The sequence below is a fragment of the Stegodyphus dumicola genome, chromosome X1, assembly GCF_044657685.1.
Source record: "Stegodyphus dumicola isolate Sdum_Otavi_A_Nest chromosome X1, ASM4465768v1".
In the NCBI taxonomy this organism is placed as follows: domain Eukaryota; kingdom Metazoa; phylum Arthropoda; class Arachnida; order Araneae; family Eresidae; genus Stegodyphus; species Stegodyphus dumicola.
Genome location: NC_140780.1, coordinates 138,790,962 through 138,803,327, shown reverse-complemented (window position 1 = coordinate 138,803,327; position 12,366 = coordinate 138,790,962). Strand labels below are relative to the sequence as shown.

Genomic DNA, 12,366 nt, shown 5'->3' with positions numbered 1-12,366 from the left:
TGGGGTACAAATATGAGTGAATTTGGTATATCTGTGACAGGTGAGAGCAGACTTGGCAGAGACCGATGACAGACAGTTGTAGTTCAAAACTTGAAACTCACTATGGTGGATATTCCTTATGATATTCTTATGAAAAGATAAATAAGAATGAATAGGTATTTGTATAATATCATGAGTTATATATTAAGTTGTAATAACGAAGAAAATAAAGTACCGTGTTGTTTGTTTTGGCTGTTGTTTTACCATGTACCAAAAGTGGACATCTAAATGTGAATATTTATGGGATGTAAAGTGAGATGAGCTGTGATACTACGATAGGTGCAATGACAAGAATAAAAAGGATAAAGTGCTTTAGACATACATAGAGTGTAAAGTTATAAGATATTTCTCCCGCCTTCCTAGCGTGCCTTCGTGGTGTAGTAGTCCGCACACTGGTCCGGTATTCCAGAGGTCCGTGGTTTGATTCCCGGCGAAAGCGGTTGCTAAATTTTCATCTCTCCGCCATCCAAAAAAATACCTCATGTTTCTACAGTGGTGCCCGAAATAAAAGAATAAAAGGGTGTTGGATGATGATTCTCCTTACCCAGGATTTGGCGATTGGGTCCCCTAAAAACCTTAATCGCCCTTTAAAAAGAAAGAGTATATGAGATATTTCTCCCGCCTTCACAGCATGCCTTCGGGGTGTAGTGGTCTGCACACTGGGCCGGAATTCCAGAGGTCCCTGGTTCGATTCCCGGCGAAGGCGGTCGCTAATTTTCAGTTGTCCTACTTCCAAAAATCCTAAAGTCTCTAAAATGTTCACATGAGTGCATGAGAATTCTTAAGCTGATATTGAATGTGCATAAAAAGTGTAGTAAATTAAAGTAACTATATGAAGATAATAACGTATTAACCTCTTTTTGGAAATAATTAACCTTAATAGAAATTACATTACATTCTATGACGTTAATTGTGAATTTTATTATTTAAAACGTTTTTTCGAAAATTAATCCCAGTAAATTTATTGTGCTGTGTTAAAATTGAAATCTCTTCTTTAATTAAAAAATACGGAAATCTAAATCGTTAATTTTTTTTGAGTATTACCATGTTTACTCGCGTAATATTCGCCCTCGTGTAATAGTTGCACCCGCGTTTAGAAGTAGAATAAATCGCCAAAAGTGTACAATATTGTGTACTAGATTTCTCCGCTCTGTGAGACTTTCAAAGTGAAAAATTGGTTACAAAGTGAGACTATTACGCGAGTAAATATGGTATTAGTTTTATTTAGGACAAAATTAGAAGGGTAAATATCGTGTCCTGTTATTTTTCAAATTTAATTTTGCTATAACATCACCAATGTATCCAGAAATGCAAGTAAAGCAATTTTTATTAACTTGATTAAGAGATTTTTGGAAGTCGTATTTCTTTCTGAATATGTAGAGACTAGATATTATATGTGGAATAGGAGGACTTCTTAGGAATTCCTTTCATATGTTGAAAAATTCTGAACTGAATGTAGTTATTAAAAAGTGCACAATTAAGAAGTATTTTCCAATTACATTTCGAAATAAATATAAGCATTTCAAGAAAACGTTTAGGACCGTTTGAAAGATTATTGTAGATTTCTGTTAATGGAAGAGATCTGTACAAATTTTTCAAAATCGTAATAACTGGTTTTTTTTATCTCAACAATTATAAGTGCAGATAGAACAGAAATGTAATTATTGATAATCCAGTTGTAAGAATACCTTTTATTAACAGATTCAAAAACAACTGTGCACTTTTTAAGCTTAAGAGAAAAATGTAGTCCATTGCCTTTATATATATATCAAGCAAGGTAGTAATTATAATTTTAAAAAAAAACAATTTTGGTCTAGAAAACATCTTGCGCATCTTGCGAAATCATCTTGCGCAATCTTGCGCATTAGGAGAGCTTACTACAATTTATATATATATATATATATATCAATCATAAATCCTAAAGCTTCCTATGATAAAAAATTGTATTGTGGATACATTTACTTAAAGTAAGGGAAGGAATTTCATACACGTTTTGAAGAAAGAAGTCGTTCCAATCATTTTATAGACACTAACTTGAAATATCATTTCCTTTGCAGTGCGCTTCTCGCAGAGGGAAATGACAGTTTAGCGTTTATATTTCTGAATGTCAGTTTGATGGACATCTCGCAGTCTTTTAATGCTAAAAGTGTCTAAGAAAATATAAATAAAAATAACAGGTATAAATCCGCTAGAGTCACGAGAAAATTAATAGAAAGTGTTTTATCTGTAGCTTTGTTTTTTAAGAAATTCTTTTTGATCCCTGTAGCGATTAACCGAATATATTTTATATATTTATTTTAAATCGCGCTTGCCTATAACTTAAAAGAATTGGGAGAAGAAAGAATCCGTTAATTGTAACTATATTAATAAGCTCCTTCAAAACAATATTTTGCAGTTCTTTATAGCGCTGTCGGATAAAACAGAGAAATTAAATTTTTGAGGATATTATACGTTGATAAAATATTGGGTGAGAAAGTAAATTTTGGACTTAATGTCGCTGCAGCATATCACTCTGTTGGTGCTCTACTTCATCTTCGCCATTATTCCTAAGAGGTTAACAATGCACACCGGCAAACTACTTGGTCAGAGCAGCATTTCCTGACATGTACAATAAACTTCATGCCACTTAAAATTGTATAAAGACCCGCCTTCACGAGAAGACAAAATTTCTCAGCAGTGCAATAAATGTTCCCTTGCAAACATGTTGCCCTGCACAGAGCTATTTTGTTTCTATGTGCTCTGAGCTGCTAACCCAATCAGGGAATTCAAAGCAAATGCCGTGAATTATACCCAACAGGAGACATCATCTGCACTTAATTGTGCAAAGCAATTAACTGTGAAACGTAATATATATATATATATATACACATTGTGTTCACTTTAATTACTTGATTATTAGAATTTTTTAAAATACATCATTTTGAGACTTCACTAATTGTATTTTTATTTTTTCCTGAGGATTTTACCTTTTTGTAAATTTTAATATATGCACTTATTAATAATCATTCATTGAAGCTATAGAAGAAGAAAATTAAAATGATTACTTCATATATAGAATAAAATATAACATGCTGTAGGGTTTATATTTATTTTAACTAACATTTATTTTAAGTTTAAACTATCTTTCCTGTCAAGCCTTACTTTCCCCTGGAACTGCCAATGCCAGAGTATGTAAATTTTTAGTAGAACGCGCAAGGATTCAAATTATCAGCGGAAGTATTCTGAGTTAAATAGAAAGGAAACGAGTTCGAAGTGTGCTATTCTTACTTCACGAGTGCGGAGGTAGTTAGTCAGAAATTGAAGAACCACGCGTTTCGGCCGGTGGGCTTTCCTCGGCAAATTGTTAATCTTTCAACGTGGTATTCAGAGTTTGCTGAATTATCAGCGGTATTTTAGAACGCGGAGAGGTTAGTTACGTTTAGAGAGCCTCGTAGTTAGTCTCTTGTTATTATTTCTTTTCAGGTTTCTTATTTTTTATTTTACCGCCGGGTCGGCGTAGTTTGTGAGCGTCAAGAGCACGCATTTGTATCTTCTAAAGTTGAATAAAAAGGGACATAAACCCTTTTCAAGGCTCTGTCTAATTTCCAGTTTCAGCAGTCAGCACTTTGTTGCGTGCAGGTTGGAAGCGCGCAGCTGTACATTGGCGCCCGAACACTTGTCGAACTGAAATGGCCGAATATCGGATGCAAGCCGCGGGACAACAACAAGAAATGGCAAGCCAATTGGAAGGATTTGGATACCTGGTCCAGACGTTGAGAGCGTCAATCAAGCCAAACGTCAATTTTGACGGAAGAAATTCGGTGGCGCTATTTCTAGAAAACCTCGACAATCACTTTCAGCTCTACCCTGTGCCTGAAAGACAAAAAGTTGTCATCGCCACATCTGCACTAAGAGGACAGGCCGCGCTATGGTGGAAAAATATAGGCAAATTTTTATTAGGGGAATTTGGAGGCCAAACATATACTTTTGAAAATTTCAAAAAATCGTTATTAAAGGCCTTCCCCATAGTGAAAGATCGAGCAAGACTAGAAGCCGAACTATATAGTTTCTATCAACGGGATATAGAAGAGTTAACGGACTTTATTCTGCGAAAAATTAAACTGACGGATATGCTGTATGGGAAGAAACCCGACGCGGAGATTATTGAAATAATCTTACCAAGATTGTTACCTGTTGTTCAAGACTACTTCGAAATTAGAAACCCAAGCACATTGCAGGAGCTCTTCGAATTGGCGGTGAAGTTTCAAAATCGCAGAATAGCGGAAAAAGCTAGAGGGGCATCGTATTCTCAAAGTACCCGAAGGCAATCTTCAAATGAGCAGACCAGAAATGCATACCGCTCTTATGGGAAAAAGAGATATCAAGCTAACTCATCGAACCTCGAAGGTCAAGGCCCAAAAAGGAAATTCGAAAACAAACATCCGCGTACCCAGAAGGCAGAAGTTGAAAGGAAAGCTTTAAACGAGTAGAGGGGCCTGTGAAAGCGAGGGTCCAGACACCGGAAGTTTTAAAAAAACCCTCAAAAAGACATTTAAATACGGTCATCGTAAAAAACTCACATCTACCAATTATACAAGTCCTGGTTGGCGATGTACCAGTAGAAGTCCTCATCGATACAGGAGCAGAAGGTAATTTTATGAGTGAGACATTTTTCAAAAAGAATTTTTATAGGTACGATTATTTAAAAACAAAAACACAGAAATTATAGCGGCGCAAGGAAAAACCTGTTACTGCATCGAGAAATTATCATTAAACATACAGGTAAAAGAGGAAAGCCTCAAAGTATTAATTTTTGTAGTGAAGAATATGCAAAATCGTCTTATTTTAGATATGGAGTTTTTAAGGGCCGCGAGGGCCAAATTGAATTTTCAGGACAGTTTTATTGTGCTGTAGATGGACCAGAGGGTGGTGGAACCTGTGGAACAACCGCAAGTTGACTCTAGCCATTTGAATGACCATGAAAGTCAAGCCATCCAGCAAGTCGTGAGTAATTTTTCAAACTTGATTTTAGAAAGGCCTAGTAGCTGTCAAATAGTTACGCATCAGATACAGTTAACTGCCGAAAAACCTTGTAGGACTAAACCGTATCGTTATGATAAACAAAAAGACGTAATCATCGAAGAACATATTCAGGAAATGTTAAAGAATAAAATAATAGCGCCCATAAATAGTGAGTACGCGAGTCCAGTCGTACTATGTAGGAAAAAGAACGAGTTTCCTCCTTCGGATAAAAGGGCTTGGAGGTTTGCTATCGATTACAGAAAACTGAATAGTATTACTAAATTCCCAGTTTACCCTTTGCCGGTTTTAGAGAAAATTATTAGAAACATTAAATCTACTAGATACATGACTACCTTGGACTTAACGTCTGGCTACTATCAAATAGCTATAAGACCCGAAGACATACATAAAACCGCGTTTATAACATAATCGGGCACTTATGCATTTTTACGCATGCCCTTTGGGTTGTGTGGGGCCCCATCAACATTCCAGAGAGCTATGGACATTGTTCTAAAGCCTCTCCTAAGAAAATCAACTTTATCTAGATGATATAATTATAACGAGTAGTATGTTGGAACAACATATTAAAGATCTAGAAGAAGTGTTGAAATTATTAAAAGAGGCCGGTCTTACAATTAACACCTCAAAATGTAAGTTCGCAACTAAAGAACTTAAATATCTGGGTTATAAAATTTCGCAAAAGGGTACAGAAACTCAAGATTCAAAAATAAAAGCAATCAAGATTTCCCCCCCTCCCAACACCGCCAAGAAACTTTCTTCTTTCCTTGGGTTATGTTCTTACTATCGGTCATTCATAAAAGATTTCGCTAATATTGTTGAACCACTGTTAGTAATTAAAAGAAATAAAAGTAAATTTACGTAGACAGCGGAAGCAAATACCGCATTTGAAAGATTAAAAGAAGCGCTCATCAATGCCCCTGTTTTCAAATTCCCGGAGGGGGACGAAAACCTGGAAATTGCAGCAGATGCGTCGGACTATGCGGTGGGTGCAGTTCTTATGCAAAATAGCCATCCTTTGGCATTTTTTAGTAAAACGTTGAATCACACACAAAGGAATTATACAGCTACAGAGAGAGAAACATTAGTCGTATTAATGGCTGTACACAAATTTCGAGTTTATTTCGGCAAAGCGCCAGTAACAGTCTTTTCGGATCATGCGGCTGTTGGTAGACTTTAGTCGGGGAAAAAACTAACGCCCAGGTTAATAAGATGGGCTTTAAAACTACAAGAATATAATCTAATAATAAAATATAAACCGGGTAAGGAAAACAATGTAGCTGACGCAATTTCTCGTATAAAACTGGACGATGAAGTTAATGAATTAAATGTGCTGTGTTGACTTCAAAAATTTTAGATTCTAGAGATACAATTATCGCTGAACTGAAAGCTGATCCTGAATGTGGAAGTATCTATGCATATTTGAAAGACCCCGAAAGCTTTGAGCACACAGATATCGATGCGGTAAGAAATAGAGCGGAAAACTATGAAATAATAGATAATTTATTATTTTATACGAAAACAACAAACCAAAATCTCGAGTACAAACCAGTCATCCCAGCCTCGCTTCGATTAAGCATTTTGAAGGCATTACACGACGCGAAAATAGCGGATCATTTAGGGGTCAGAAAGACTTTAAAAAGGGTACGCGAGGCGGTATATTTCCCGCAATTATACAAAACAGTAACTGCGTATGTCAAGTCCTGCAATCAATGTCAGTTAATAAATGATATTAATTACAGCCCGGCCGGGTACATAAATAGCATTCGCGCTACATTTCCGAATGAAATTTTTGGCATAGATCTTCTTGGTCCTTTCCCCCAGAGCGAGTTAAATAAAAGTCGTTTTCTTTTAGTAATTGTAGATCATTTTTCAAAATGGACAGAAATTGTTCCACTTAAACGCGCGTCAGCCAAAACAGTCGCAGATGCATTCTTACACAGATACATTTTAAAATACGGTGCACCGATAAAAGTCATTAGCGATAACGGTAAACAATTCCTTAGTCAAATATTTGAAAACATATGCACTGGACTTGGCATACGCCATATCAAAATGGTTCCGTATAGACCACAGGCAAACATAGCAGAAAGAGTTAATAAAAACATTGTAAAAATAATTCGCAGTTACGTTAGCACACATCACAAGCGCTGGGATGGCTACATAAATGAGTTAGCTTATGCTTTAAGAACGCCAAATCACGATACTACGGGAAAAACTCCAGCAGAATTATTTTTAGGCAGAAAGTTAATTACACCTTTAGATAAATTATTCTTTGTGCAACAAAGAGAGCAAGAATTTAAACAGAAAGATGTGCAAAAACTTATTGATCAGGCGGTTAAAAGTTGGGATACGGCAAGAAGTAGACAGAAACTTTACTATGATCGAAATCACCGTGAAGCAGATTTTAAAGTAGGGGATAAAGTGTTACAGCGGAAATTTTCTTTATCAAGTGCCCCAGATAATTTCACTGCAAAATTGGCTCCGAAGTTTGAAGGCCCCTATGTAATACAGGAAATCAAGGGAGTCGTATTGTACCTTAAGAACGAGAGAGGGGAAACCTGTCAAGCAAGTCCCGACCAGGTGAAAAAATACTATAATCAAAATGATTTTGAAATCCTTAAAAGTTTCTTGCAGGACTCAAGCGTAAAAGAAGTAGAAGGTCCAGAAATAACGTCACCCGTTCCACCACCCAAGAAGCAGAGAACTGAAGAGAGACCTAGCCCTTCTACAACCCAGGCGACGGTACCGAAAAGAAAAAACGAAAACTTTCAGACTCCAGCACTTAAGAAAAACAAGAATGCAAAGCCACCGCGTAAAGAAACCTTGGTAAAGAGGAAAACACCACCTAAAACGTATCGCAGTAGAAATTGTACATCAAGGAGAACGCTCCCAGGGCCAGAGAGTCAGGTGCAAACAAGGCCGCCGTTACGTAAAATAAAAAGACTGCAGGAGGAACGAAAAGACCAGCAACAACAGAAGAAATTCAAGAATGACTCCAGACCGGAGGACGCCAAGACCAGCCGTCCAGGGGAAAAAAGAAAAAGACAGCAACCCGACGACTACTTCGCCAAGAGGCCAGCATGCAGGGGACGCAAAACAAAAACTAATGTGGACGACACTCGGAGGTCAGTAATTAGAAGATTGACGTCCATGAAACCTATAACGTGGGAACAGTTCTGCCAGAAAAGAATGACAGAGTTCCAATCATCGAAAACTCAAAGATAAGTTAAAATCTTCTATAAAATTTTTCTTTTGTTCCAAAATGTTATGCGTGAATACGAAGTTCTATGTTTTGACGAAAGTCAATGTGTCTCGGTTGAGATTTAGTTTTGTTTTACCTTATTTAGCTAAGGCTAAAGTATTATTTTCGTTCAGTATAAAATCTAAGAACAAGCAGTTTCTGTTGGTCGAAAGACTAATTCTGTTATATTAAAGCCAAAATTTGGCCGAAGATAAAAATAACTTCGTATTCTTGTATTAATAAAAACTTTAGTTTCAGGGCCGCCAACTTGGCGAAGAATGAGTAAAGTAAAAATTTATTTTTCTCTTATTCATTTTATGGTAAATTGTAAAAATCATATATATTAGAATTTTGTAAATATACGTAAATACTTGAAAGTTATGTAAAAGTAGAATTTAGTCTAGAAGCAGAAAATTTTAGGTGCTAAAAGTAAATGCTCAAAAGCAATGAATTCAAATTTCAGTATTAAACTGTAGATAAAATCATGCTTTAGAGCGAAAGCCTGCATGTCTAAAGACTGATGAGGGAGAAGTTAGAATGAATGTGTTTTGTAGGGTTCTCCACCTACACTTGAATTTCAAGAATGTTAAAGGCCCACCAGCGGCCGAGCGGTAAAGTCGCTGAACACTGGTAGTTCGGTCTGAGGTTCGAATCCCGCGAACGGGCTGGCTGCATGGGCGTTTTCGTGGTTTTCCCCATGTGTAACGTGTATACGAGCCAGTTTCCCTTAGAAAGTCCTCCACGAAGGCATCCCTCACCTTAGGCAGATAGCCCTCATGTGCTTTGCCATAATTAAATACACACATATTAAGAATGTTAAAGTAGCTCATCGAGTTGTAGAATGTCGAGTAAGGTGTGTCTATTTGGTCGATGAATTCTAACAAATCATGGTGGTTAGGGGAAGTGTTGCAATACTAAAACACGAATATTCCCGTTTGACACTACACATGGTGGAGAGCCTGGGTAAAGTTAAATTAATGTTTGAATACTTGAATGAATGTGAATTAAGCAATATCTAAGCAAAATAAATCGTTTAAAAACAAAAATTAATTTAGTGTCAAGAAAGTGTAAATTATAATGTATTTAGAAAGATACTGATACTTATTCCTTCCAGATGCTGGAAGGAAAATAACAAGATTGATTGCTGAAGTCCAGGAAAAGTTGCTGTAAGAAGAGAGATTTAATTAAGGATACTCAGAAATTTTATTACCTTTTGTGAGATAAGATTTTTTTTATGTAACCGAGGCTCTTAAAAGTTAGTTCAGAATTGTAGAAACCTTTCAACAGGTCGTTTGTAGGACATGCTTCCAAGTTTTCCAAATTCTGGCAGCGGCAAATGTAGGATTTATATTTATTTTAACTAACATTTATTTTAAGTTTAAACTACCTTTCCTGTCAAGCCTTACTTTCCCCTGGAATTGCCAATGCCAGAGTATGTAAATTTTTAGTAGAACGCGCAAGGATTCAAATTATCAGCGGAAGTATTCTGAGTTAAATAGAAAGGAAACGAGTTCGAAGTGTGCTTTTCTTACTTCACGAGCGCGGAGGTAGTTAGTCAGAAATTGAAGAACCACGCGTTTCGGCCGGTGGGCTTTCCTCGGCAAATTGTTAATCTTTCAACGTGGTATTCAGAGTTTGCTGAATTATCAGCGGTATTTTAGAACGCGGTGAGGTTAGTTACGTTTAGAGAGCCTCGTAGTTAGTCTCTTGTTATTATTTCTTTTCAGGTTTCTTATTTTTTATTTTACCGCCGGGTCGGCGTAGTTTGTGAGCGTCAAGAGCACGCATTTGTAACTTCTAAAGTTGAATAAAAAGGGACTTAAACCCTTTTCAAGGCTCTGTCTAATTTCCAGTTTCAGCAGTCACCACTTTGTTGCGTGCAGGTTGGAAGCGCGCAACTGTACAATGTATTGCTGATAATTAGATTGTAAAGCGCATACTTTTAGTTCATGAAAGAGGGAAAAGGAATTTTACCACTTTATCAATAACGTAAAAATATAGTAATTGTATAAATATGTAATTACCTAATTAATTCATATACATTTATTATAGTTCAAAAGTAATAAAAAATGCTTTAACTTTATTAATTACAGAAAAAAATAAAACATTACTTTTCGGTGGAAAAATCGGAAAATAGCTCAACTGGATTCTAACCCACAACGTACGATAAATGGGCAAAGACTGGCTACACTTGATCTAAGAGCAGAAAATGACTAACAATAGGAAATCGGAAAAATAATCAATTCCAGAGAGACGATAAATTATGCTTTTCTTGATTGCCTGATTTCTTAGAACATAATACAGCAATCCCCTCTAAACAGGAAAAAATATTCTAGTCAGTTTATATAATATGAAAAAACGAGAAAAAATACATCGTTCATGCTTACAGCAACTAAGATTTATACTCGCCCCGTCAGCTAAATGACATTACGCTGGCTGGACCCAACTTAAACCCCCGATATTAGGTACCTAGTAAAAAGCCACCTTGGATATGGTTGTACATTCCAGCTGAGATCCCGGCGCCCACATCACCGAAAATAACAGCTTCAAATTAATATCCATCTGTAAAACAGACCCACCATTACACTGGTCAACTAAGACCTCCGTCACAGCGATCAGAGACCACGATGAGGTAGGCTGATTGCCTGAAGTTTCGACTGTTCTTTAAAATGCTACATGCCAGTACTACATGGGCAGTCCCTTTCTCCAGGCTTTACAGAGAATACCGAGGACAGCGGTGACTGGACGCTCAATGGCCCAGGCGCTATTCGGCTACTGGTACCCTAGTTACGGGGTCTTACGCCGCCAGACCAGTGAAGAGTGGAGAAAAGCCCCACCCCACGGATCGTCGGAAACCTCCAGGCTCAAAGGTTTTACATCCCCGAACGCCGGGGGGGATGCTTACAGTAAAAAAAAAATCACTTCTATGAATTTTAACAATACATGCTATAATTTTGGAAGGAATATATTGGAAATTAAGATCCTAAATAAATATCGCGTTATAAATTAAGTTGTTAGTGTAACAATAAATCTCTAAGCAAATCGCTGTCTATGTTATTTAGTAAGGAAAATGCTGATTGGACGCCATTGGACGTGTGATTTCATATGCAATTTTTTAGCTGTTGCAAAATAAGTCTGCACAAACATGATCTCGTCATGGTCAATGATCACGACTCCTGGCTCTTGTGCCAGATATTAATATGCCACGCTAGCTATATGTTTCCTCTTGGGTTTTTAAGCTGCTGATAACCTTTCATACTCTAAAGTTTCCAGGTACGGGCTGTATGAAATATGGGGTAACAATATGCTTCATTTTTGCTTTCGGTGAGAACCCAATGGAAAATTTCTGATCTATCCTTAAAACTTTCAAGAAGATTGTAAAATTCATCTTTCCTGTCATGCGTCATCTCCCTGCTCTATAAATAGCTTGGGAACCCAAGAAGCACACATTTTATTATAATCTAATCTGTGGAAAAGTGCTATAGCACTTCCATTAGACATTCTGCAGTCTACTGTGAGCTATCTGCCTTATAGTTAACTATCTGTCTTTTCGAATGAGGATATTCATGGCTTTCTTGTTGTCACTGTGTATGATAGTGTTCTACTAGAACATAGTTTTGTCCTGTGATTTGAAGTCACCATTTTGAAACGAAACGACCGCCTATGCACATTACTGATATTTGTAAATTTTTAAGTGATGGGGACTCTTTCTAAAAGGGGGACTATGTAAGGTATTTAATTTCCGCGTGTCTTCGTAGTATAACTAAAAATAGGTCCGGCTGGTAAGCGAAAGGTCAGGAGTTCGAATCCCGGGTAGGGAAGTGTACATTTTTCATGTTTCTTAAATCTCTATAACTTACTGACTCTAGAAGTGGCTTAGTGTGTTTTGGAATAAACAAATAATTTAATCTATATCCCTACACGTAAGCAGACAATATAACAAATACAAACAACTCTCACTGTGTATTCAGTTGAGATATTACCTACAACAACTTACACAGAAGTCCTTTCATTAATTTTATCGGCCTTATCAGACCACTTTTTGCAAAGAAAATAGAAGAAAT

At 36.8% G+C, this 12,366-nt stretch overlaps 1 non-coding gene across 1 annotated transcript; it reads left to right on the top strand.

Annotated features, from left to right (window-relative positions):
- The first annotated feature begins 672 nt into the window (after positions 1-672).
- TRNAS-GGA (transfer RNA serine (anticodon GGA)) lies at positions 673-745 on the top strand. Its single transcript has one exon. It is a non-coding gene; the product is annotated as a tRNA-Ser (tRNA).
- The last annotated feature ends 11,621 nt before the right edge of the window (positions 746-12,366 follow it).